Here is a 27843-nt window from a genome sequence, read left to right on the forward strand (position 1 = left end):
CGTAAACATAGCCAACCAGCAGCCCTAGAGGCTGCTCTGCCTAAGAGATAGGCATTCTCACCGGGCACGGTGGCTCATGCCTGTTATCCCAGCACTTTGGGAGGCCAAGGCGGACGGATCACGAGGTCAGAAGTTCGAGACCAGCCCGACCAACATGGTGAAACCCCATCTGTACTAAAAATGCAAAAATTACCTGGGCATGGAGGTGCGTGCCTGTAATCCCAGCTAATCAGGAGGCTGGAACAGGAGAATTGCTTGAACCCAGGAGGTGGAGGTTGCAGTGAGCCGAGATCATGCCACTGCACCCCAGCCTAGGCGACAGGGCAAGACTCCATTTCAAAAAAAAACAAAAAAGGCATTCTTTTGCTTCCTTACTTCACTAATAAACTTGCTTTCACTTTATGGACTTGCTCCCAGTGGAACCCTCTCAAGTAACACTTTGACCCAGCAATCCCATTTCTAGAATTCTACCCTCAAGGCATGCCTTAATGAAGACAAAAACAATATTGTCAGGCTGATCTCAAACTCCCAGCTTCAAGCAATCCTCTCACCTTTGCCTCCCAAAGTGCTGGGATTATAGGCATGAGCCAGTTACCATACCCAGCCTGGGAAGCCATTTAAGTCATTAGCATGAGAGTGATTTGGTTTTTAGAAGTAATCACGGCTGTAGTATAGAGAATAGAGTTGAAGGAGCAAGACTGTAGAGACCTGTTAAAAGGCTATCAGGATAATTCTTGATATGGAATGCCACATTGCCAGAAAGCTGAGGGTCTTTAGGTGCTACGGCCTTGGGAATTTTATTTGTCATGTTATAAAATACACACTATAGGAGGTAAGGAATGTCAAATGCCAGAACTGACACAGAGAGGGATTTGCACAAGATTCGTTTGAGTTCCTGAACACCTACAGCTCTCTAGATGTCTTCTCAGTATAACCTGCCCAAGGTGGTCCTCTCTGATCAGAGGAGCCAGTTGCTGTTGCTGTGGGCTGTTGAAGAGAAAAAGTTTTTCCTCTACCCTCTGGGGCAATACTGAGTTTCTGTATTTTGGAAATTACCTTGCTAATCTAACAAAAGACAGATTAGGAAGAGAAAAGACAGTTTACTCAGTATGTATTCAGCACGTACAGAAGAGCTCACAGAAGATGTACCTCGAAAAGGCATTTAGTATTTGAGACTTATATACCATCGTAATAGGGAAGGGGGCAGGGAGAGGGTACTTAGGAGAAAACAAAGAATGTTCAGGAAAGATAAATGGGCCTTTAGGAAAATAGATGGGGACAAGATAGTTTTGTGACAATGTCTATTTCAGTGATTTCTTATCCAGGTGCTGACTTCTTATCTGTGGTGAGAGGAGTCCATCTTTTCTGTTTGTTTAACTCCTATGGAGGGGATTTATGACAGTTGAGTTATTTGGGGAGGCTCGGCTTTGAGAAAGATAAGAAGAGTTAAACAAACAAACAAACCTACAATATCTCTTGCATCTGCTGATTCTCAAATATCTTCAGCTCAAAATAATCTTCATGCCACAATAGTGTTACAGGAAAGGGGTCCCGATCCAGACCCCAAGAGAGGGTTCTTGGACCTCGCACAAGAAAGAATTCAGAGCGAGTCCATAAAGTGAAAGCAAGTTTATTAGGAAAGTAAAGGAATAAAAGAATGGCTACTCTACAGATAGAGCAGCCCCAGGGGTTGCTGGTTGCCCATTTTTATGTTTATTTCTTGATGATATGGTAAACAAGGGGTGGATTATTAATGCCTCCCTTTTTTAGACCATATAGGGTAACCTCCTGAAGTAGCCATTGCATTTGTAAATTGCATTTGTAAAAAATCATGGCACTAGTGGGAGTACAGCCGTGAGGATGGCCAGAGGTAACTCTCATGGACATCTTGGCATGGTGGGTTTTGGCTGGCCTCTTTACTGCAAACTGTTTTATCAGTAAGGTCTCTATGACCTGTATTTTGTGCTGTCCTCCTATCTCATCCTGTGACTTAGAATGCCTTAACCGTCTGTGACTGCAGCCCAGGTCTCAGCCTCATTTTACCCAGCTCCTATTCAAGATGGAGTTGGTCTGGTTCACACACCTCTGACAATAGTGCCTTTTGGATCCCTTTAGGGCCATAGCCACACTCCTTGCTGACTTATGCCAAACATTAAATATTACATATTGTATTAATATAATAGATATATTGAGAATAAAAGCAAACTATAACAAACAAACTCTGTAAAGCATTTAAAGTAATTCTGAACCATAAGTGATGATGGTCCTGGGAATAGTCTCAAGAGGTCCTAAAAAGGTGTTCCCAAGGCAGTAGGATTATAGGTTTGTTTTAAACAGTTTAGGGACAGAAATTGTATGTCAAATCATAAATCAATTCATAGAAGGCACACATTAGTTCAGCCTAAAGAGGCAGGATATCTTGAAGTGGGGCTGGGGTAGGGGGCTTACAAGGTATAAGTGGAGTCTAAGATTTTCTGGTTGGCAATTGGTTGAAAGAGTTAAGCTTTGTCTAAAGGTTGATGTCAGTACAAAGAAATACTTCAGTTAAGATAAGGGGGCTGTGGAGACCAAGGTTCTTGTTATGTAGATGAAACCTCCAGGTAACAGTCTTAGAGAAAATAGATGGTAAATATCTCTTTTTGGACCTTAAAATATGTCAGACTCTTAGTTTATCTCTTCTAGGTCTGGGAAAGATGTAGCTGCTTTAACGGAGATTCTCTACAGATGCAAAATGCCCACACGAAATATATGGTTTTGCAGAGCCATTTCCAAATATGTCAAAGAACTATATGCTTGGGTAAAAATATTATAATTTCCTTCAGCATCTGCTATCTGTCATGTGATGCTATACCACAGTTCGGAATTTGGAATTTTATTGCCACAAAGAGTCTGTTTTGTCAGTCTTATGATTTCTATTTTAACGCTGATGCTGGGCAGTTGAGCCTCAGCTCCAAAAGGAATGGGGTATAAGGAGTTATCCTGTTTGTCCTCCTTTCCTTTCTTTTCCCATCATGGCTGGGAATTCAGTTTTTCAAGTTTGTTTGGGTCCCCTTGACACAGAGAGGGTTTGTTCAGTTGGTTGATGGGGGTTAAGGATTTTATTTTTAATTTACAGGTAATTGAAAATAGATATTTTCCTCCTTTTCCATTTAAATTCTTGTTTCACAGATTAAAAAGTAGATAACTTAGGGCAAGGGCCAGCATTATGACCTACAGTGTTTCTTTGTAAGGCTTTAGAACTAAAGAATAGTTTTTATATTTTTTAATGGTTGAAAGAAAAAAATGCAAAGAATAATATTTAGTGACATGTGAAAATTACATGAAATTTGAATTTCAGTTCATAAAGTTTTTTTTATTGTAGCCTCATTCATTCATTTACATATTATCTATGGCTGTTTTCACACAACAACAGAATTGAGTAGTTGTGACAGAGACAGTGTCACATACACAGTCTGCAAAGCCTAAAATATTTACTATATTGCTCTTAAGGAGAAAGTTTGCCTAACCTTGGTCTAGGGACACATTTGTTTCACAGGGATAGTCAGACTTGAATACTGGAAAGAAAATGGACAGAAGCTAGTCACTGTGCAGATGTCACTTTATTTAAAGTCATCCTACCTTAAGATGAAAGTGCTCTAGCTTTCTTTGAAAATATATATATATATATATATATATATATATAAATAAATGTGTGTAAGGTCCTCTGAATGGGCTACACCATGGTTGAGCCATTGTGACTCCCGTGATCCACACATAGAGGCCTGCTAGAGTCACAAAGCCTGGAGCAACAGGAGAACCACTAAAGAAGAAGAAACAGCTAGTTCCTGCCTTAACTGATTAACCAGCCTTGCAACATTCCACCATTGTGATATGTTCCCGCCCTACCGTAACTAATCAATCGACCTTGTGATATTATTGATATTGTGCCTTGTGACCTCCCGCAACCTCATGACTATGCGCCTTGTGACATTCTTCCCCTGCCCGCAATAAACAGCCCAGAAGTATAACTTTCCACTTCTTACCCTTACTTACAAAACTAACTCCAATCCCACCACCCTCCGCTGACTCTCTTTTCAGACTCAGCCCGCTCGCACCTAAGTGAATAAATAGCCTTGTTGCTCACACTTAACCTGTTTAGGTGGTCTCTTTAATTAGATGTATGCAGAATAGTAAGTACATGATATTATATGATAGACAAATTCCATACTCTTAATGGATTTCCACAGTAGACACTGATATATATATATAACTTTTTTTTTTCCTGATCAGGCTATGCGAATCATGACATTCAGGTTTTCCACTTTTCCAGGCTTCCTTGTAGCTAGGTAGGGCTGGCAATATGACCCAATTTTGGCCAATGAAACATAGGTGGAACTATGTTGGGAAATGTAAGTTGTAAGTCCTGGAAAGCTGTTGTTTTCCTGATAAATAGATTTAAAAGTTTCCCAGTTACTTCAGCTTTCTAAAGTTTCCCAATTACTTCACTCTTCTAAGTGTACTCACTTAGAAGGCCTATCCCTGGTTCCTCCAGCTTTGAATGCAGAAGTGATAGCTGAAGCTGTAGCCGCCATGCCATGGCCATGAGGCAAAGTGAAGCAAATAACAGAGACATCAACCATGACGTCTTTGAATTGCTGAGCAAGAAGGACCCTCAGAAAAAGAGTGCTAGGATTAGCTCCAATAAGAATTAGGTTCTATATCATCTGAGACTGCACAAACTTCCTGAAAACAATAAGGTTCATCCACTCTTTTCCTGAAACGACTAAGTATTAATTCAAAGGCATCAATCTCCCGGCATCATGCAAGTACATTTATTCTCATACAGACTAATAATGAACGTGGAAAGCTAGACATAGACTAACCTTAGAGGTATTGTCTACAATCTTTTCTCATGCCTTCTTTCTCCTTAAGCCTTCTGAGGCTTTAGGTACCTTTGTCTAAGCCCTACTCCTTGATTCTTTTATTTTTTAATTCATTTTAAGTGTTACGTTTTGAATCTATTTCTTTTTCTCCTTCTGCCAGTGCTAATTCTTTCTTCTTTGCTTAATTAATATGTAGCAACGTTTTATTAACACCAACCAATACACTGTTGGCAAATTGAACATTGTAGAGTCAGAATGATGCAGGCAACATTCTTTTACGCTAACTCCAAATCTGTGCCAATCTATCTTTTGGTAATTTTCATCCCATTTCGTAAGAAATAGTTTAAAGGTCTTTCTTTCCCCTAGGAAAAGAGGTTCAAAAGAAAGTGCATGTTCCTTAGGGAGGTAAAACAACATTTAAGGAAAAGTCTTACTTTTGGAAATACAACAAATCTGTGGTACATGGACTATTTAAGCACCTGAGTATTTTCTGATTAATATTTTAACCTATTTCCAATTTCTCAGAGAACTTTGGGCAGGTAGAGATAGCTATTACCTCAATTTAATATTTTCTATACTTCCTCAAAGCCAGTCAAGAATGTAATGAAACAATAAATTTTATAGAAAAAAGCCATAAATTTACAAATACATAGATCATATCTATAAAATTCTATGAGACCATGACAAGAGGTTCATGAAATCTTCACATAAAACCTGGGTTCTTAATCAATCATAACAGCCCAAGGGCAGGTGGATTGTGGATTGTTATTTCTGATTACAGTACTGAATGGAACCACCATATTATGTACCTAATATTATTTCCTAGCTATTTTTGTTATGGTCCCAGAGTTGTTCAAACAAAACACTAACAGACAACACAAAACACTGCAGCCATTTCAGTTTTAATGAAAATGCACTCATTTTTGAATGGCATAAAATATGCTCTATATATATGTGCTATAGGAAGACAACTGTATTATTTGCATAACCATTCAAGAAATTAAACATGCAACCATCTAGCTTTAAGGCCACAAAATAATGTAATGTGCCAATGATACAATTAACAATACCAGGTAAGAAAATTTCAAAATTGGGAAAAATTTAATTCCCCAATACAAACATGCCATTTGTTTAAAAAATATTTGTATTTTTCGACAAACAATAAGCCAAATGAAATGAACTAGTTCACAATATTTGAAGAACGTCCCTACTTGCCTCTTTAAAACTTTAGTTGTTGTAATCTGGACTTTTGGTGGACTTATAACCTGCCTTAATTTTTAAATATATCTGGAGGGGGAAAAAAATCTCCCAGAGACAAACTGCCACAAAATCAAACCAATTCCCATAAATGGGTAAACCTTTTTTTTTAGTCTTATGCAAGGACAGATAAATTAACAATAAACAAGCATCTTTGAAACGAAGTATTCTATAGAAAGGTCTTATCGGCTGTTGATTTTGAGCACGCAGCAGGGACCTGCATCAATGCAGCTCTTCTGCAGACCCTGATATATAAAGTGCAGGAGCGTTTTTCCCAATTTAGAGAGAGAGAGAAAAAAAAAAGCATCAACTGGACAAAAATAGATTTAAACACAGTAAATTAATCCCTCAGAAAGAAAAAAATGTATATGTATTTTTTTTAATGTGTAAAGCAAGCTGACAAGTACCTTGTGTTATTCACGGTAGTTTGGTTGTCTGTGAGAGGCAATGCAACTTGAGCTAGTTAAGTAAACTGAGAATTTAGTGGGTTATAACTGGTAACGAGAAACCAAGCCACAGAAAAAGTGGGGAGATATCTGGAGATATGAAGCCCTGTATCCAAGGACTCAAAAAACTGAAGGGCTTTCTCCATATTTCCTACACCTGCTGGTTCTGTAGGTTCATTATAATAGTTTGGCTTCTTTATGTCTTCGGAAGTATACCGTCTTGAAATCAATGAGCTCATTCTTAGCACGTAAGAAGGCAAGGACGGGCTGGGTACAGTGGCTCACACCTATAATCCCAGCACTTTGGGAGGCAGAGGCAGGCGGATCACCTGAGGTCAGAAGTTTGAGACCAGCCTGGCCAACATGGTGAAACCCCGTCTCTACTAAAAATATAAAAATTAGCTGGGTGTGGTGGTGTGCACCTGTAGTCCCAGCTACTTGGGAGGCTAAGGCAGGAGAATTGCTTGAACCCCAGAGATGGAGGTTGCAGTGAGCCGATATCATACCATTGTACTGCAGTCTGGGCGACAAGAGTGAAACTCTGTCTCAAAAAATAAATAAATAAATAAAAGAAGGCAAGGCAAGGATAGGGACTCTTTTTCCCCAGGATACATCTCTCTTTGAACCATTTCCCATAGTCAAACAGATGGAGTAATAGTGGGAGCCACTTGGATCTGATTCTTGTGACGACTACAGTAAAATACCACCATTGGCAACCTCCGTCAGAGCATGGTCAGAGCAAGAATGCAGGAGTTGGCCGGGCGCACTGGCTTACACCTGTAATCCCAGCACTTTGGGAGGCTGAGATGGCTGGATCATGAGGTCAGGAGATCAAGACCTTCCTGGCTAACATGGTGAAACCCCTTCTCTTAAAAATACAAAAACTTAGCCAGACATGGTAGCACGTGCCTGTAGTCCTAGCTACTCGGGAGGCTGAGGCAGGAGAATCGCTTGAACCCAGGAGGTGGAGGTTCAGTGAGCCAAGATCATGCCACTGCACTCCAGCCTGGGTGATAGAATGAGACTCTGTCTCAAGAAGAAGAAAAAAAAAATGCAGGCGTCACCTAAAAGAAATTGACATTCAATATGTATCAAACTATTTATGCACATTTATTAACTTTCCTTAAAGTTTATACAATTTGTGCTTTTGGCAATGGAGCCATATTTGTTCAAAGCAATGTTTTCTGATGTTTTTTTGTTTGTTTGTTTTTTTGTGGAGATGGAGTCTCTGTCACCCAGGCCGGAGTGCAGTGGTGTAATCTTGGCTCATTGCAACCTCCACCTCCTGGGTTCAAGCGATTCTCCTGCCTCAGCCTCCGAGTAGCTGGGATTACAGACACACATAGCCATGCTAGGCTAATTTTTTGTATTTTAGTAGAGACAGGGTTTCATCATGTTTCCCAGGCTGGTCTCGAACTCCTGAGCTCAGGTAATCCGCCCACCTTGGCCTCCCAAAGTGCTGGGATTACAGACGTGAGCCACTGAGCCCAGCCAAAAGCAGTGTTTCCTTAAAGAAATGAAGTATTCAAAAATATTCATGGTCTGCTTTTCAAGCAAACCACGAAGACTGATTTTCAGGCTGTACATATTTTGCTGGTTCTTAAGGTTATTCTTCATGTAAAAGAAGTGAGAAACACATTTGGAGAAATACATTTGAGGAAAATTGTAAGATAGGAGTCCGAAGCCTGGTCAGATCTCAAGGTCATTTTCTGTGTTCCTAAAATAACTGATCCTCTGTTCATATACCACCTCATAGGCCATGCCAACCTTGCAGTGGCCTTACCTCTGGCCTTGCTTTTCAAATTTTCAACATAGCCACTATTCGCAGCCCTTCCCAAATAAGCTGAGACTGCCCCAAAAAGCACTTGTTCTTTTTAACTACCTCAGACTAAAGGTGAGTTAATTAAAAATAAGATGATTTTCCCCTCTTCCAATTTTCCTGCCCTTTTAGACAACTCACACCAAAACCATGTTAATTAAAAGGAGAAGGTGGTTTCTACTCTTCTAATTTTCATAGAGGTTAGAGAACTCCTTTTTATTCTATGGGAGACTAACAAGGGAAGTTGTTTTTTCACCCATTACTTCTTCCTAGTTGTACTAGGAGACAGTCATTTTTCCCTCCCCTACTACACAAATCGCAATACACCCACACCCTGAAAGATCCTGCTATACGTCCTAAGCATTCCTGACCCAGGAGGAAAGCTTGCAGGGATTTCAACTCACCCTCTGCCCTTCCATAGGCATACTGGGTGGCTGACCACAAAAAATAATCACAATTTTCCCCCCTTCCTTTTTGTTTGTGCCCATTGGTAGTAACGCTCATGCTGTTTGAGCTATCTTCAATGACTTGCTTTAGCAAATGGTACATTAGGAAATGTGACATGAAGGGAAGCTCAAAAAGCTTTGTACACTGGGGCTTTCTCAGTGTCCTGTGCCACCGGGAAGAGCCCAAGCCCCAAGCTGCTCTTCTGGATGATGAGAGGTACACGGCCCAGTCATGCCAGTCACCCCAACTCACAGCCCAGGCCCATCCCAGAAGCAGAGAGGCTGAGGTGACTACAGTCACCTGTGTGAGCCCAGCTGAGCAGCCTAAATTGCCAATACCCAGAATCATAAAATAAATCGTGGTCATCTTAAGTTTCTAAGTTCTGATGTGGTTTTTGCATTTATGTAACTGATAGAAAATGCTGTCACTGGATGTTGGCAGATGGAGCACTAGAGTCACGTGACACAGGGGACCCAGCAATTTGTGATGCCTCCCTTTGGCCGCTTTAAGTCTCTTCAGTGGCTGTGACCAGGCGGGGAACTACAAGCTTATTTTTCCCCTGTAGAGGTACTGTCCAACCCTCTATTTACCCCTCCTCCTCACTAAGAAGAGAAACTACAAAATAAAGACTATGAATAGACAAGTTAGGACTGCAAAAGGAACCATAACTACGGAAATGGGAGTAGTCATATGGAAACTGCAAACAAATAGGAAAACTTAAAGGAGCATAATGATTCCAGACCACTGGTCCATTTAACTTTAAAAAAAAAGAGACGATTCTAATGTTGGTTGAATTGTCTTATCATAAAAAAAGATGAGTATCTCTCCAGTTAACTGTAAAACATTAGAGTAACTTTAACAGCGAAATCATAATCAATAAAATATAAACACTTTAAAATAATTACACTTTACAATGCAATTATTGATCAAATATTAGCAAGTAGAATCCTACAATATATAAAATGATGGTTGCATTGGTTTCCAAGGAGTACCATAACAAAGTACCACAAACTACATAACTTCAAGTAACAGAAATGTATCCTTTCTGAATTGGACGCCAGAAGTCTGAAATCGAAGTGTCAGCTTTGTGAAGCCTGTAGGGGAGAATCTGTTGCATGTCTTTCTCTCAGCATCTGGTATTGCTGGCAGTCCTTGTCATTCCTTGGCTTATAGATGCATCACTCCAATCTCTGCCTGTTTCACATGGTGTTCTGTGTGTCTGTGTCTCTCTCTCCTATTTATTTCATAAAGACATCAGTCAGATGGGATTAGGGCCCACAAGGATGATCTCATCTTAACTTGGTTATATCTGCAACCCTATTTCTAAATAATGGCAAATTAACAGGTAACTGGGTTTGAACTTTAATATGTCTTTTAGAGGGACAGAATACAACCCATGAAAATGGTATTAGAGCTAAAAGGTTTAATTCAGTGATGGAAAGGTAGTTCAATATTAGAAAATATAACCGCAAGTTCTTATAACAAAATTATGTGGTTATATAGATAAATGCTGAAAGAATATGCAAACCAAAATGTATCTGAGACAAGTCTCAATCAATTTAGAAGTTTATTTTGCCAATGTTAAGGACATGTCTGTGAGCCTCAGGAAGTTCTGATGATATATACCCAAGGTGTTTGGGCTACAGCTTGGTTTTATACTTTTTTTTTTTTTTTTTTTTTTTTTCCAGACAGAGTCTCACTTTGTTGCTCTAGCTGGAGTGTAGCGGCATGATCTCGGCTCATGGCAACCTCCGCCTCCCAGGTTCAAGCGATTCTCGTGCCTCAGCAACCAAAGAAGCTGGGATTACAGGCACGCACCCCCATACCCAGCTAATTTTTGTGTTTTTAGTAGAGATGTGGTTTCACCATGTTGGCCCGACTGGTCTCAAACTTTTGACCTCAAGTGATCTGCCCGCCTCAGCCTCCCAAAGTGTTGGGATTATAGGCATGAGCCACTGTGCCTGTACAAGGAGACGTCAGACATGAATCAATACATATGAGATGAACACTGGTTTGGTCTGGAAAGATGGGACAACTCAAAGCAGGGGTAGGGCTTCCACATCATAGGTGGATTCAAAGATTTTCCAATTGGCAACTGGGTGAAAGAGTTTACTTAAAGACCTGGAATCCATAAAAGGGAGAGTCTGGGTTAGGATAAAGGGTTGTGGAGACCAAGGTTCTTATTATGCAGATGAAGCCTCCAGGCAGCAGGCTTCAGGGAGAATAGACTATAAATGTTTTTTTATCATACTTTAAAAGGTGCCAGATTCTTAGCCAATTCTCTCCTGGGTCAGGGTAAAGGCCTAGAAAGGGAAAGGGATTCTCTATGGAATATAATTTTTTTTCCCACAAGAGACAGCTTTGCAGGGCCATTTCAAAGCATGTCAAAGAAATATCTTTTTGGGCAAAATATTTCAATTTATTTAAGGGCCTGCTGTCAAGTGATGCTATACTAGAGTCACACTGGAATTTGATGTTATTGCTACATAAAGTCTTAAGATCTCTGTTTTAATGTGAAGGCTGGTCAGTTGTGCCTGAATTCCAAAGGGAGGAGGGTAAAATGAGGCATGTCCAACCACTCATTCCCATCATGGCCTGAACTAGTTTTTTAGGTTAACTTTCGAATGCTCTTGGCCTGGAGGCAAGGTCTATTCATATGGCTGGGGGGATGAGTGTGAGGGGGCTTAGAAATTTACTTTTAGTTCACAAGTAATTATTAAAAATAAGAATATTTCTTATAAAACCTCTCAGAAAAACAATGGGAGCATGCTGAAGGATGCTAAAAATATTTTCATTATATTGAGCACAGATGATATTCTAAATAATGTAACACTAAAAGTATGTCACTAAAACCACAGTGCAGAAAGCAGTGGCTTCCAACACTGTTAACATTTATTTAAAATGATCTTGAAGGTACCAGTGGATTTAGCATGAGAAAAAAATTAAGAGTTGGAATAAGTATTGTAAAAGAAGAGAGAGAGATGTTTTGTTTTGATGATACGTTTGCATATCTAGAGACCACATCCAATTTAAAAACAGACAAAAGGACAAAACCTAAAATAAAAGAGATTTTGATAAGCCACCTCCCTGAAGCAGAGCCTCCTGGGTGACGGAAGTAATGTGTGAGCACAGCTGAGCCCAGCAGAAGAACCACTCAGTTAAGCCCAGTCTAATTAATATACAATATTTAAATGTACAATATGCAAATATCAATACATTTTGTTCAAACTAAGTACTAGTACTTGGAAATGGAGATGAAAAAAAAAAACCCATTTCATTCACAACAGTTACAGGGATTTACATTTAAAAACTATAAAATAACACTGAAGTACATAAGCAAGGTTTGAAAGAACTAGAAAGATATATATATTCTCATAGCAGAAGCATTACAGAGAATTATTTCTCCCAAAATTAATTTATAATGCAATTCCAATTAGAATTCCTCAAAATGATTCTTTTGGGCATAAGACAAATTATTTTATAGTTCATATACTAAAAGGGTAAATGCTCAACCATAGTAAACGAAAAAAAAGTAGAAAAGACTTTCACTACTAGAGATATGAAAAAACTACAATCCACTTTAATAAAATCAATACATTGTTAGCATGAAAATAGATACTAGATCAACAGAAGACAGAATGCAATCTCTCTCCCTATATATGTATGTAATATATAACAATAGCATTATAATTACTCAAAGAGAAAACATTTGATATACAATGATGATACTGGCACTACTAGATCTCCATTTAGAAGAAAATAAAGGTAGTTTCCTATCACATTTAAATCTATGAATGTAGGAAGAGGATGAGAAAAAACAACTAATGGTTCCTGGGCTTAATATATGGATGGTTAAATAATCTGTGCAGTAAATCCCCACGACAGAAGTTTACCTATGTAACAAACCTGCACTTGTGGCCCTGAAATTAAAATAAAAGTTAAAAATGATACAAATATAAAATACAAAACAACAATAACAAAAATGCCTTTAGTAAAAAATCTTGGAACTCTGTTTCTACAATCTAGGGGAGAGGGTCCTTCTTAATTAAGTCGGAAATCCAGAAGTTCTAAAAGATGAATAACTATCAACAACTGAAATAGAACTTCTGTATTGAAAAAGGTGCCGTGTTTCTATAAACAATGGAATTTTCCTACATACAATGAAATGAAAGTTTGTATGAATAAAAATTAAGTTTGTATGAAGAATAAAATAAAAACAGAAAAACAAATGTAGACCAATATTTGTTTAAAAATTCTTAAAATGTAAAATTAAAAATTAAAATATTTAATTAAAAATTAAAAATACTACATAGCACACCTGACATGCCAAGCAGTTTTCTAAGCTCTCGACCAGTATCACATCATTTATTCTTACAACAACGCTTTTAGGAAATTATTAGTTCTCTCAGTTTGGGCTGTTATAACAGAATATTATAGACTGGGTGGCTTACAAATAACAGAAATTTATTTCTCACTGTTTTGGGGGCTAGAAGTCTGAGACTGGGGTACCAGCTTGATGGTAGGGCTGTCTTCTGGGTTGCAGATTGTCAACTTCTCCCTGTGTCCTCACTTGAAGGAAAAAGGGCTGGCTAGCTCTCTTGCTTCTTCTTACAGAGAAAGGCACTAGGACAGGTGTGATGGCTCACGCCTTTAATCCCAGCACTTTGGGAGGCCGAGGCAAGCAGATCACCTGAGATTGGGAGTTCAAGACCAGCCTGACCAACATGGAAAAATCCCATCTCTACTAAACATACAAAAAATTAGCTGGGCGTGGTGGCAGACACCTGTAATCCCAGCTACTCGGGAGGCTGAGGCAGGAGAATCGCTTGAACCCAGGAGGCGGAGATTGGGATGAGCTGAGATCACACGCCATTGCACTCCAGCCAGGGCAACAAGAGTGAAACTCCATCTTAAAAAAAAGCAAAACAAAACACAAAGGCAGTAAACCCATTCATGAGGGCTCCACCCTCATGACCTAATCTCCCAAAGGCCCCACCTCCTAACACCATCATACCATCATATTGGGATTAGCATTTCAACATAAGATTTTTGTGAGAAATAAGATTTTTGGGGGGAACATGGCGGCAAAAACATTCAGTTCATTGCACTAAATCCTTTTAAAGCCGTTTACAGTATTTCTTCTCTAATCACAAAACTTCAATGACTGATGTGGCTCTCCACCCCTCCACAGTGAAATGTAAAGTTATGCTGAAATTCAAAGCACTTTACAATGACCCATTTTCCCTTCGTAGTCTCGTCTCCAACTATTCCCTTCCATGAACCGACTAGGAGGTTTCCTGTCTTCAGGTCCTTACTTCCATGGTAAATTCTGCTTGGGACGTTTTCTTTTCTAACTTGAAATTAGATGGTTTTCTCCAGCTCGACTTTCTCCTTGTAATCTAGCCTGATCTCAGATCAGATGTAATCTCCCCTATATTCAACCCCTTTAGGACTATTTTGATGTTTTTCTGTGGACACATAGCAAATTCCCTACTGCCCTTTGATAACAGAAAATACATTTTACTCATCTCTGAAGTGTTTAGCAAATGATAGTTGCTTGAGATGTATCTATTGAAATCAACACATTAATGGAGGAAAAAGGAGGTTTCTGCTAGGTTTACCAGAACTTTCTGCACAGAAATTTTTACACTTCTCAGAACCTATATAAACTTTCTAGCATGGAATTTGAAGTTAACACAACTTACTATTTAAGACTTTTACAGCTGTACCCTCTTATTTGAATTCTTTCCAGTTTAATTACTTATATTCCTTCAAAGGCATGTATATTTCTCAACTTTCCTCTATCTGTGATTCTGTCTCTCTTTGGTATTCTAGAAATTCTTTGAGGACTGGGATTGTGTCTTACATATTTCAGCATTTTTTTTTTTTTTTTTCTCGCTTTGTCACCTAGGCTGGAGCGCAGTGGAGCAATCTCCACTCACTGCAACCTCCGCCTCCAGGGTTCAAGTGATTCTCCTGCCTCAGCCACCCGAGTAGCTGGGATTACAAGCGCACACCACCACGTCCGACTAATTTTTGTATTTTCAGTAGAGATGGGGTTTTGCCACATTGATTGGCCAGGCTGGTCTAGAACCCTTGACAACAGGTGATCCGCTCACCTCAGCCACCCAAAGTGCTGGGATTACAGGCATGAGCCACTGCGCCGGGCCTACATTTCAGTAGTTTTATGACTAACCAGTGCAGGGCCATATTACATACTCGCAAGTATTTCTTCCATGAATAAATGCTATTCACCAGAGTCTATAATCTCTTCCCATCTGCTCTTCAATCACTGCAATCTGAGGTCCTTGAAGCTCAATTCTAATACTACACTGATCTGTAAAACCTTCTCTGATCACTCGGTGTGGAAATAATCTCACATTTCTTTCGACTGTAAATGTATTATACGTGTCACTTTAATGTCCAGATTTTTAATCCAACCTTCAGTTGATATGTTAGTGTCATATGAATTAGATTTGTCTTCTGGGTAGTGGACAAGCACCTGGAGAATCCAACCACTATCCATATTGCTTTTTTTTTTTTTTTTCTTTTGAGACAGGTTCTTACTCTGTGACCCAGCTGGCATACAGGGGTGTGATCACGGCTCACTACAGTCTTGACCTCCTGGGCTGAAGTGATCCTCCTGCCTCAGCCTCCCAAGTAACTGGGAATACAGGTGTGTGACACCACACCTGGCTTTTTTTTTTTTTTTTTTTGTAGAGATACAGTCTCCCTATGTTGCCTAGGCTAATCCTGAACTACTAGGCTTAAGTGACACTCCTGCCTCAGTCTCTCAAAGTGCTGGGATACAGACATGAGCTACCATGCCCAGTCAACCATATTTCTTCACTTGGTATGTCTGACCAAGGAAAATGCCTTGCCTAATTTGAACTTCCATTTAATTTCAGTGTCTAAACTCAGGCTCTACCACTTCCCAAATTACACAACACTTTTTTTTTAAAAGAAATGATTTGTTGTAGTACTTTTTCTTTTATATATTGTAAAATCATTTACCTACATGAATCATCTCCCCTACAAAACAAAAGGTGCTGGAAGCCAGTAGAGGCTGTATCCAATTTATCTTTATATCCCTTCCATAGCTGCTATAGTAGGTAAGGAAAGCATTACATAAACATTTATTCAGTAAATAATATAATTTAATGGACATTTACTGATGAAAGGTAACAGCTTACTTCTCACATTTTTTACAGATATCCTGTAATTTTTTATACACAGGGTCTCGCTTTGTTATCCAGGCTGGCCTTAAACTCCTGGGTTTAAGAGATTCTCCTGCCTGGGCCTCCAGAGTAGCTGAGACTACAGGCATGCACCACTGTGTCAGTCTACAGCTATACTTTTTAATCAGAATTCTTTCCAGTTTATATTCCCTCAAGTACATGTGTATTTCTCCACTTCTATTTATCGTTGCCTTATATCATTTTTATTTATGTTATAATTCTGTACAACAAAATATTACAAAGCTCATTTATTTTTCTTGGTATTCTATTTCCTGTATAAAAAAGTCCTATGTTCAATGTCATGTCTTTTAGTCTTATAGTTTTTTAATCTTAATAGACATGATTTGGACATATTAGAACTTTTAAATAGGAATTTAAATAAAATCTGGAGGTACATACGTTTTTAGAAATATATATTTTAATATTTTATCTTGTATAATTATAAAATAATAAAAGTTAAAGGAATTATTTAAAACACATATTACCAATATTCCTAAGGGTATTAGGAAACAGGCGCCTATCATTCTATCTCACATATCTGCTTGTTTGGATTTTGTCCAGATATTAAACAGGTGTAAGTTGTTTTCTCCATCTGTGAACGGCATAAAAATTTGAGCACTGTCTTTGCTATAGAGCTACTGTAACACTTCGCGACTCTGCTTTGTAAATGGAGAGTGATTTGAAAATACAAACACTTTATGATAGATAAGACTAGCTGTCTTCTAAGACTTAGTATTCTGCGATATGTTAATGGTACTTTATTTAAATAAAAGACGCATAACTTGGTCATCTATATTTGATAAATGCCAAGTTTCATTTCTGGAAAATCACAATTCATTATACTTTATTAAAGAGTATACTCATGCCTGTAATCCCAGCAATTTGGGAGGCCAAGGCAGGTGGATCACAAGGTCAGGAGATCGAGACCATCCTGGCTAACACGGTGAAATACTGTCTCTACTGAAAAATACAAAAAAAAAATTAGCCAGACGTGGTGGCAGGCGCCTGTAGTCCCAGCTACTTGGGAGGCCGAGGCAGGAGAATGGCATGAACCCGGGAGGCGGAGCTTGCAGTGAGCTGAGATCCGGCTACTGCACTCCAGCCTGGACAATAGCGTGAGACCCTGTTTCAAAAAAAAAAAAAGTGTAAATTTGTTCAATAAAAAGACCTGCCTAACTTTCTGTAATATTGTGTTTACCAAACTTATTTAACAAAGAGATGCCTCTCATCTTTTTTTTTTTTTTGAAATGTAGAATCCATTAATCCTTGGAGGAATTAATATATAACTTACTGTGAGCAATTTGGAACTAGACCTAAAAACTTAAACTTTCATGTAAATCAAAATAAAAAACTAGCAATCCCCTACTGTCTAACAGAATGTTTAAAAATGACGGAGTGCAGTGATTCACACCTGTAATCCCAGCACTGTGGGAGGCTGAGGTGGGCAGATCACCAGAGGTCAGGAGTTCAAGGCCAGCCTGGACAAAATGGTGAAACCTTATCTCTACTAAAAAAATACAAAAATTAACCCAGCGTAGTGTCCCACGCCTGTAATCTCAGCTACTCAAAAGGCTGAGGCAGGAGAATTGCTTAAGCTTGAGAGATGGAGGTTTCCGTGAGCTGAGATCTTGCTACTGCACTCCAGCCTGGGTGACAGAGAGACACTCTGTCTAAAAAAAACAAAGTTTAAAAATGCAAATCGTCAGCCAGGCGCGGTGGCTCATGCCTGTAATCCCAGCACTTTGGGAGGCCCAGGCAGGCAGATCATGAGGTCAGGAGATCAAGATCATCCTGACTAACACAGTGAAACCCCATCTTTACCAAAAATACAAAAAGTTAACCAGGCATAGTAGTGCGTGCCTTTAATCCCAACTACTTGGGAGACTGAGGCAGGAGAATCACTTGAACCCGGTAGGCAGAGGTTGCAGTGAGCCGAGATCGCACCACTACACTCCAGCCTGGGCAACAGAGCAAGACTCCATCTCAAAAAAAAAAAAAAGCAAACTGTCTGTATAAATCACTATTGTGGAGTTAATTTCATAAATTTGGAGATATTCTAATTTTTCTTGACCCGCATGGTGCTACAAACTATGCTGGAGCAGTAATTTCCTCAATGTTACCCCTGTGGCTAGAAGGAGTCAATGCTTCGCTCAACATAGTTAATTCACTCCCTGAATGTAAGTTACACACTGGGGTAATGTTGGTGAATATATAGTTTTTTCTGGCTTTACTTAAAAAACTTTAAATGATTCACAAAGGACAAATTATCAAGCTGTACAGGCTAGCAATCAATTTAGTACAGAATTCTTTTTAAAATAATCTTTGAGGGTAAATAGTATTACAGCTTTTTAAAACACACATAAAAATATGATCATATAAGATTTCTGAATTACTTTTGAAAATCCCGTTATTTTTATTCTGTACATTGGACCCATCTTAATGCTATTTAAACCTTAGGATTCAATTGGCTTCTTCCAATTCACATGTGGGAAGGACATTAGAAACCTATTTGTTTACCTGGAGTTGGACAGATGGATGGCTTATGTTTTCTTCTGTACCTAAGGGTATGGCAAAGATATAAACATGGGAGGAAAGTATATTTATGTGAAAAAAATCATACAATGGAACTTTTTATTTCACCTTCCACTATACCAAAATATAAACTTCAAATATCTCATTTTTTTCAGTTTTCTAAAAAGGAGTGGTACTCACGGTTTCATCATATTCAGGAATAGTCTTTTAACAGTGTGTTTTTTCACTCTTTTTCTGCCTCATCTCTGTGGAGGCATACGGCAGACTCCCAGCATGAAAAGTCATTGATTAGTGTGGGGATTTCAGACACAAAGCTGAGTACTCTTTATTGAAGCTTATCCAAATACGGAGGGAAGCCCATGGAGTTGGAGAAAGCCCCACTGCTGATTCTCATTTGCCTGCTGGAAGTTCGGGGTCCTCCTTAGGGCATTTGATACACTGCCACTGTGGAAAATCACAGCTTAAAAGGAGTGTCTCTCTGTGGGAATGGTGCTCGATACATCTTTATTGAATGCGTAAATGATATTTTGCTTAATCATATATCACTGCTTTCCTATCCTAATTCAAAACAAACAACAACAAAACACCATCAGTCTCTCTCCTGCTTGGTGTTAGGATAAGTTAGATGTCCTTAGACTATCATAAAAGGTCTTTCTTAAGGTGGGTCTTTGATATTTTGGCCATGTGATGGAGAATAGAGGAAGGAAGGTATGGCACATTAAGTAGAGTTATCCAAAAGTGAACTTGCAAGTTCATGAAGGGTTTTCCTGGACAACGAGGTGGTTAGGAACCAAGCTATCTCTCTGCCTAGAGCAACAGGACCAAATCCAATCAACTCAGTCCCCACAAACCTTCAACTCCAGGAGCAGGACCTTCCTCCCTCTATATTTTGCCCCGAGCAGAGAGGACTGGTATACCAAGGAATGCAAGCTCTCCAAGAACAGGACAGTGGGTGATTCCAGAAAACTCTTGTAAATAGCTTGCCTAGCACAACGTACTTGTTGATTTCTTCATTGCCATGACTCCTTTCCTTAGAACGGAGATCCATGGTAGAAGGATTCTCATAATGCATTAGAATCCTTTCTTTGTCTTTCAGAAATTATGGCTCTGGCAAGCCTCTCCAACTGATTATAGATCAAAAGATCAAATGTGTTTCTGCCTTGACTGGCCTTCTGAATGATCTCTTCCCCTAATGAAGCTCACTTCTCACCCATGTATTGTGACACTGTGGAGCAACCCAGAAAGGACTTCAATCCATAACAAACAAAATTCAAACCATGAATAAAAATCCACATGAACTGAATGAAACACCAAAAGCAATGACAACAAAAGCCAAAATCGACACATGGGATCTAATTAAACTAAAGAGTTTCTACACAGCAAAACAAACTATTATCAGAGTGAACAGGCAACCTACAGAATGGGAGAAAATTTTTGCAATCTATCCATCTGACAAAGGGCTAATATCCAGAATCTACAAGAAAGAAATTTACAAGAGAAAAAAAAAAGACCCCATCAAAATGTGGACAAAGGATATGAACAGACACTTCTCAAAAGAAGACATTTATGCATACAATAAACATGAAAAAAATCTCATCATCGCTGGTCATTAGAGAAAAGCAAATAAAAACCATAATGAGATACCATCTCACACCAGTCAGAATGGGTATTATTAAAAAGTCAAAAAATAACAGAGGCTGGCAAGGTTCTGGAGAAAACTGAAGGTTTTAAAACTGTTGGTGAGAGTGTAAATTAGTTCAACCATTGTGGAAGATAGTGTGGTGACTCCTCAAGGATCTAGAATTAGAAATACCATTTGACCCAGCAATCCCATTACTGAATATATACCCAAAGGATTCTAAATCATTCTATTATAAAGACACATGTACACATATGTTTATTGCAGCACTATCCACAATAGCAATGACTTGGAAACAACCCAAATATCCATCAATGATAGACTGGATAGAGAAAATGTGGCACATATACACCATGCAATACTATGCAGTCATAAAAAAGGATGAGTTCATGTCCTTTGCAGGGACATGGATGAAGCCGGAAACCATCATTCTTAGCAAACTATCACAAGAACAGAAAACCAAACACCACATGTTCTCATTCATAAGTGGGAACTGAACAATGAGAACACACGGACACAGGGAGGGGAATCTCACACACTGGTGCTGGTTGGGGGATGAGGGGCTAGGGGACGGATAGCATTTGGAGAAATATCTAACGTAGATGTCGGATTGATGGGTGCAGCAAACCACCATGGCATGAGTATAACTATGTAACAAATCTGCATGTTCTGCACATGTATCCCAGAACTTAAAGTGTAAGAATTAATTTTTTTTAAATCCACGTGAAATTTATGTGTGAAATAAAGGTATAATTCAGAGCAAACTCTTGAATAAAAGAAAATAAGAGTTGGACAAACAAAATTTCAGAAATCAGAGGCACAGCTAAGTACAGAATGGAAGAAGCTGGCTGCAATTGAAAAGGAGATATAGATAGTCCATCTAAATTCTCACAGAGGAACAGGCAGAACAGGCGAGACATGGATATGAGAGATCTGAGGAGGCTGTCTGTCTTTGGTCAGGAAGACCTGAAATTTAAAATCCGATGAAGCAGTAGAAGTCTTCTTGAGAAAAACCCTGGGAAAGGTTTTGCTTGCTACTTCTTCAAGCCCAATAGCAAAAATATGGCTTCATTCAAACCATCCTAACACAATTAGGTAAGCTAACTAAATCAATGACAATACCACATTCTTATGTGACAGGGCTTTTATCGGCAGTGAGGAGCACAAAGAAAGAATTAGTAGCACCAACATCCTGTCTCCTCGGTCTCTGAGTTTTGTCCCTGTGTTGGGATTCAAGGTTTCTTCCCATAGGTTGGTTAAGACTGTTGATGATAACATTGGTTGTAACCCCTTTTGAACCCATACTGATGTGCTCTTGGGGTGCTTTTTAAAGGTGGGGAGACAAGAAGTCCAGCTAGGTTTCAGAAGTTCATGCATAAAAGCAGGATATGCATTGCCTATGACTGAAGTCTAATCTTCTGTAACTTCTCCATTCTTTCTATCATTGGGAACTATCATTTTCTTTTCCCTGATAATTTGTCCCGAGAGTGCTATATCAGAAATAGGGCCTGAACTTTTAGTGGATCAGTTGCTTTTATATTTTCTTAATTACAGAAAAAAAATTGAACACTAGAAAACAAAATGTATTGTTTAAAAAATGTTCATAGACACTATTGCTATCTCTGTTATCTTAAAAACCATATGCTAATTTAAAAAACAACAGGAATCATTATTTATACTCTCCCTCTAGCACAGTAGGGAGGAAATATTTGGAACCGGTTCACTCGGGAGTTTAGAAAATGTTGCATCAACACTTTCATCCTTGATCTTGAGCCTAGATTTCACCCACTTTTGAAGTACTTGACATTGGAAGATACAAAAAGGGACTTAGGTGAGAAAAATTCTTCCCCATGTAAAGGATAGGGAGTTTCCAAAAGAAAGTAGGAAACAGTGGAGTAGGAGGTTTGAAAGAAGTGATTGAGTGGTTAGGAAGGATGTTAAGTATAAGGCTTGTCCCATCAGGTACCAGACACCCATTTCAAATAGCTTCTGACATACATTCTTGTATTTGAGGAATTAGAAAGCTGAAGAAAAAAATCTAATTCTGAGATATCCTTATTGGTAAGGTCCTGGAGGTAATTTAATCATGTCAGTCTCATGAATTGAGTTATATGGAATAAGAGAAAACATGTGAAGTAACTGTTAAGCTAGAGGGAAATGCTTTTGGAGCCAAGAGTCATTGTAGAAGCCTGATGATGTGGCTGGTCATTGCCTGCTTTGGCTGTGATTTGATTAAGGCAATAGGTGGAATCATTCTACACCTGGTACCTGTGGTGGAAGTGAGCCTGCAAGTAAATCCTTTTCCAGTTGAGCTTTGAGATGAATTCAGCCCCAGATGTGATGTACAGCAAATCTTGCTGCACTGAGATTGTTCACCATGTCTCTTCCAAGAACTGCAAAGCTACTTTGGAAAAAGCAGCCCATCTGGCCATCAGGGTAAACAATCCCAATGCCAGACTGTGCAGCAAAGAAAATGAATAGACAGCTCATGTACATGTCTTTTTAAGCTTCTAGGGGTAATTTATTACACAGTAAAAGTTAACTAAAACACTTCCTATCTCAGCTTCTGGCCCTGCAAGATGGATGGTCACCAAAAGACAGAGAAGACCTAGATGTCTGCGTCACTATTTAGAGAAAAGACATCAGGCCAGGAACACCTATTTTGGAGTTATAGGTGACTGAGAATTAACTTTTTTTTTTTTTTTTTTTTGAGACATAGTTTCACTCTTGTTGCCCAGGTTGGAGTGGAATGGCCCAATCTCGGCTCACTGCAACCTCCGCCTCCTGGGTTCAAGCAATTCTCCCACCTCAGCCTCCCAAGTAGCTGGGATTACAGGCACGCACCACCACGCCTGACTAATTTTGTATTTTTAGTAGAGGTGGGTTTTCTCCATGTTGGTCAGGCTGGTCTTGAACTTCCAACCTCAGGTGATCCACCTGCCTCGGACTCCCAAAATGCTGGGATTACAGGTGTGAGTCACTGCCCCTGACTGATAATTAACTTTTAATTGTTTAAGCCACTGACATTTTAGGGTGGATACATTGAACAGCTAGAATTACTTGCCTTAATAATATAATCTACTTTCCCTTAGTTATTATTTCCTCTTTTCCTCCAAAGGGATACATTTTAATGTTTTCAATTTTTGTATTCTCTACTGTTTTGAAAGTCTGACATTCCACTTCTCTTTTTCTTAGTGCTTGTGCTTAACTTTTTAACATACAAATGTGATGGGTCATTGAATAAGCAGGATTTATAAACTGTCATCAGAAATCAAGTTTATATTTGTTTTTTCTGCCTGTTCAACATTGATGAGCTCTCCTCCGGTGCTGCCAACCAAGGTGCAAGCCATCTCCTCCTTGGCATCAGACCAAAGGCAGATCCCTCCTAAAGCCCAAGATGGTCAAAAAGAGGACCAAGAAGTTCATCTGGCACTAGTCAGACGGACAGGTCCAAGTCAAGTGTAACTGGTGGAAACCCAGAGGTATTGATGACAAGGTGCAGAGAAGATTTAAGGGTCAGATGTTGATGCCCAACTGTGGTTACGGGGACAACAAGAAAACAAAACACATGCTGCCCAGCGGCTTCCGCAAGTTCCTGGTCCACACTGTCAAGGAGCCGCAAGGGCTGCTGATGTGCAGTGAATCTTGCTGCACTGAGATTGTTCACCATGTCTCTTCCAAGAACTGCAAAGCTATCTTGGAAAGAGCAGTCCATCTGGTCATCAGGGTAAACAATCCCAATGCCAGACTGTGCAGCAAAGGAAATGAATAGACAGCTCATGTGCATGTCTTTTTATGCTTTTAAATCAAACCATAAAAACTGCTGATAGAGTTTGGGTGTGTGTTCCTGCCCAAATCTCATATTGTAATCCTCAATTTTGCAATCCTCAATTTTGGAGGCACGGTCTGGAGGCAGGTGATTGGATCATGGGGGGCAGTTTTCTCATGAATGGTTTAGCACCATCCTCCTTGGTACCATCCTAGTGATAGTGATATAGAACATAGAAAGAAATTATTTAGGCAGATAGTGAGGGCAAAACAGTCTGTGGCAAAACTTCCCTTTTAACAAAAAGCAGTCCTAGAAATCATTTTTTGTTTCTAACAAAGAGCAGCCTGAAAGATCAAGCTGCAAACGTAGATAAGGAAGCTGGAAGCTTGCACAGGGGAATGACAGCATCTGTGCCAATAGAAAGGGGCTACCTGGGGGCCAGGCATGTCCACCATGGAAGTTCTATCTTTCTTTGTTAGCATGTGCAGAGTAAGAAACAACTCGGCAACATGGAGAAGCTCAGAGAATCTACCTGCATAATAAAAGATTGGGGCAGGGACTGACAGAGATTTGTACCCTATACAGATGGCACACAAGGTCCTAACCAGTTTCTCATGCACTATGTAGATCAGACAACACCCCTACAATTAGCTCATCTATATACCCCTGCTGCATTTCACTGCACATTGGCAACCCATTTTTCTGGGACTCCTCTCTGTAGCAGAGAGCTGTTCTCTTTCCTTCACCTATTAAACTTCCACTTAGCCTCGCTCTTCTTGTGTCTGTGTCCTTGATCTGTGTGGCCATGAGACCACTAACCTTGGGTGTCACCCCAGACAATGAGGCTGCATCAGTAGTGAGTGAGTTCTTGTGAGAGCTGGTCATGTAAAAGTGTGTGGCATCTCTCACCTTGCTGTCTTGCTCCTGCTTTTGCCATGTGATATGCCTGCTCCCCTTTTACCTTTGGCTATGATTGGAAGCTTCCTCAGGCCTCTCCAGAAGCAGATGCCACTATACTTCCTGTATAACCTGCAGTATTGTGAGCCAATTACCTCTTTTCTTATAAATTACCCAGTCCCAGGTGTTTTCTTTATATCAATGTGAGAACAGCCTACTACAACTGCCCCCCCAACAAAAAATGAAATAAGCAAAGTTCACCCTTAGTACTAGATAAGAGTGCAGGCAATTCATAACATGTCTGATAACTGTTAGGTAATATGATGTCTTATAACTACTTTAAGGTAAAACAGAACAAAAATAGGAAAAGGCTTGGCATGTGTACCTTTACCAAGTTCCCCAGATGACTTTAACTCACCCAGAGTTTGGGAACTACACAAAACATAGTCTTGATTTAGAAATTAGAATGTTCAATTCAATATGTTAATTTCCATTTTCATCATCATTTAAAGGGAAAGTTCCTCCAGTATTTTCTGAGATGAGCTGCCCTCTGCTGGAAAAGGAGTGTGGTACTTGCCCTCCCTTCAGGTGCATCCCTCCTACTCCTTGTTAACAAGTTTCTGACCCAACCAAGATCGAAGTAAAATGGGAGGAGGGCAGTGAAGCGCCAGGTAGAGAAAGGTGGAGTCCCTGGTGAGAGCTCCACCCTCCGGCCTGTGCCATGGACCTAACAGAGAACAGGCATTCCTCTTTATGTGCCCAAATGTTGCATTTTCCAAGACCACTATGGTCTGCTACACTTTCTCTCCTGTGCCCATATAAGCCCAAGACCTTAGTGGGCACACACACAAGCAGGGTTAGACATTGAGAGGAGCAGAGGAACACACCAGCAGACACCAGCTGACCAGCAATGGTGGAACAATGTGGATGCCAAAAGGGGAGTTTGGCAGTGGGGAGTTGGAGGAGAGTCTGGCCACTGGGCAGCCCGACTCCTGGGGAAGACCACTTTCTCACTCCATCCCCCTTCCAGCTCCCCATCCATCTCACTGAGAGCCACTTTCGCCACTCAATAAAACCTTGCATTTATCCTCCAAGCCCACATGTGATCTAATTTTTCTGGTACACTGGACAAGAACTCAAGATACAGAAAGTCCTCTGCCCTTGCAATAAGGCAGAGGGTCTAATTTAGCTATTAACACAAGTTGCCTGTAGATGGCAAAACTGAAAGAACCCTTGGTAACACATGCCCACTTGGACTCTGGGAGTCATAAACACTCACCCTTAGACGCTACCGGGGGGTCAGCACCTAGAAGTGCTCCCCATGACCTCTGCACCTGCTCATCTACATGCTTCCCCTAGGGATGGAGCAGCTGGGCACCGAAGAAGTGAGCCACACCCCTGTCGCATGCCCAGTGAAGGGGATAACAGAACTCTCCCATTTCAAAATCAGGAGGGAGAACGACCTCAGAAAAGGAGCAGAAAAGCTCTTGTTTAAATGCCATCTTTAAAATGTTGACAAACATACATTGCTAACACAATATTAAGCAGTACAGATATCTTCCACCTGAAGGATATAAGAATCTTAGAAAGCTTTAGCTCTCATTACCCTATCTAATCACACATGTTACTGTTGAGGATTTTCACTTATTCTTACCCTTTTAAGCAAATTCATTGTTGTTATTGTTATCATTATCATTTATGTACAGTCAACGTTTATCTGTTGAGGTGTATTCATGTTTCCCAGTGGTTTCATTTAGTTTTACCATTTGCATGTTATTGCACTTCAGAGGTTTTTCTTGTGTCCTTCTCCATCATTAGCCCTTCCCTTTTTCCTATATATAATTACTCTCCTATATTCTCATTTGAGAGGTTACTTTGGCCTGGTTCTCCCACCCTATTAATGGATACTGTCACTGGCTACAGAATTTTAGATTGCCATTAATTTCTCTCCATCTGTTGAAGAGATAGTAGGCAATGGAATTTGTACCTAATCTAGTATCCACTTTTCCATTTTCTCTTGCTGAGAGAATAAAGCCAAGAGCCTGAAAAATATCTCTGTTTTCAGACTTCATTGCTGCTAGGAGTGGTCATTAATGTAATTCTTGCTGGTAAAATGTAAGCGAAACTCCACTGGTCATTGCTGGGAAAGATTTTACTTTCCTGACAAAAGATGACAGATACTGCTGGGAAACTCCTTCACTAATTCTTTCTACTGTGGAGGTTATGAGACTTCCATGGTTATAGTAGTCATCTTGTGACTTTGAAATGACAAGCATGAGGAACCAATAGAATTTTAGAGATGAAACTCTGACATTATTGAGCCACTTAATGTCAGAAACCACTCATCTGATTTATTTTATTTATTATTATTATTATTATTTTGAGACAGAGTTTCCCTCTATTGCCCAGGTTGCAGTGGTGCAGTGGTATGATCTCGGCTCACTACAACCTCTGCCTCCTGGGTTCAAGGGATTCTCTTGCCTCAACCTCACCAGTACCTGGGACTATAGGTGTACACCACCACGCCTGGCTATTTTTGTACTTCTGGTAGAGATGTGGTTTCACCATATTGGTCAGGCTGGTCTTGAACTCCTGACCTCAAGTGATCGCCCACCTCGGCCTCCCAAAGTGCTGGGATTACAGGCATGAACCGCCGTACCCAGCTGATTTTACATTTAGAAATCTTATATTCTGCACAGTTTTATATAGGATGCACCATGTACATTTCTGTCTTTGCACCTTTGTGCCGGCTCTTGTCTCTCTGCTACTCCCTACCTCCCATTCTTCTTGTCTTTTACTCTTGAAGTCCCACATCACAATTTACTCCTTCTGTGAATATCTCCTTGACTCCCTTAGGCAAAACAATTGACCCGTTCATCTGTGTTTTAGGAATAATTTGTTCGTGTTTGTATTGACACTGACCACATGTTATTGTAA

At 39.8% G+C, this 27843-nt stretch overlaps 1 pseudogene; it reads left to right on the top strand.

The window, feature by feature from the left end:
• Positions 1–8946: 8946 nt before the first annotated feature.
• LOC119618888 (large ribosomal subunit protein eL32-like) lies at positions 8947–24012 on the top strand (annotated as a pseudogene).
• Positions 24013–27843: the final 3831 nt, after the last annotated feature.

This window comes from Chlorocebus sabaeus, chromosome 8, assembly GCF_047675955.1.
Source record: "Chlorocebus sabaeus isolate Y175 chromosome 8, mChlSab1.0.hap1, whole genome shotgun sequence".
Classification (NCBI taxonomy): Eukaryota; Metazoa; Chordata; class Mammalia; order Primates; family Cercopithecidae; genus Chlorocebus; species Chlorocebus sabaeus.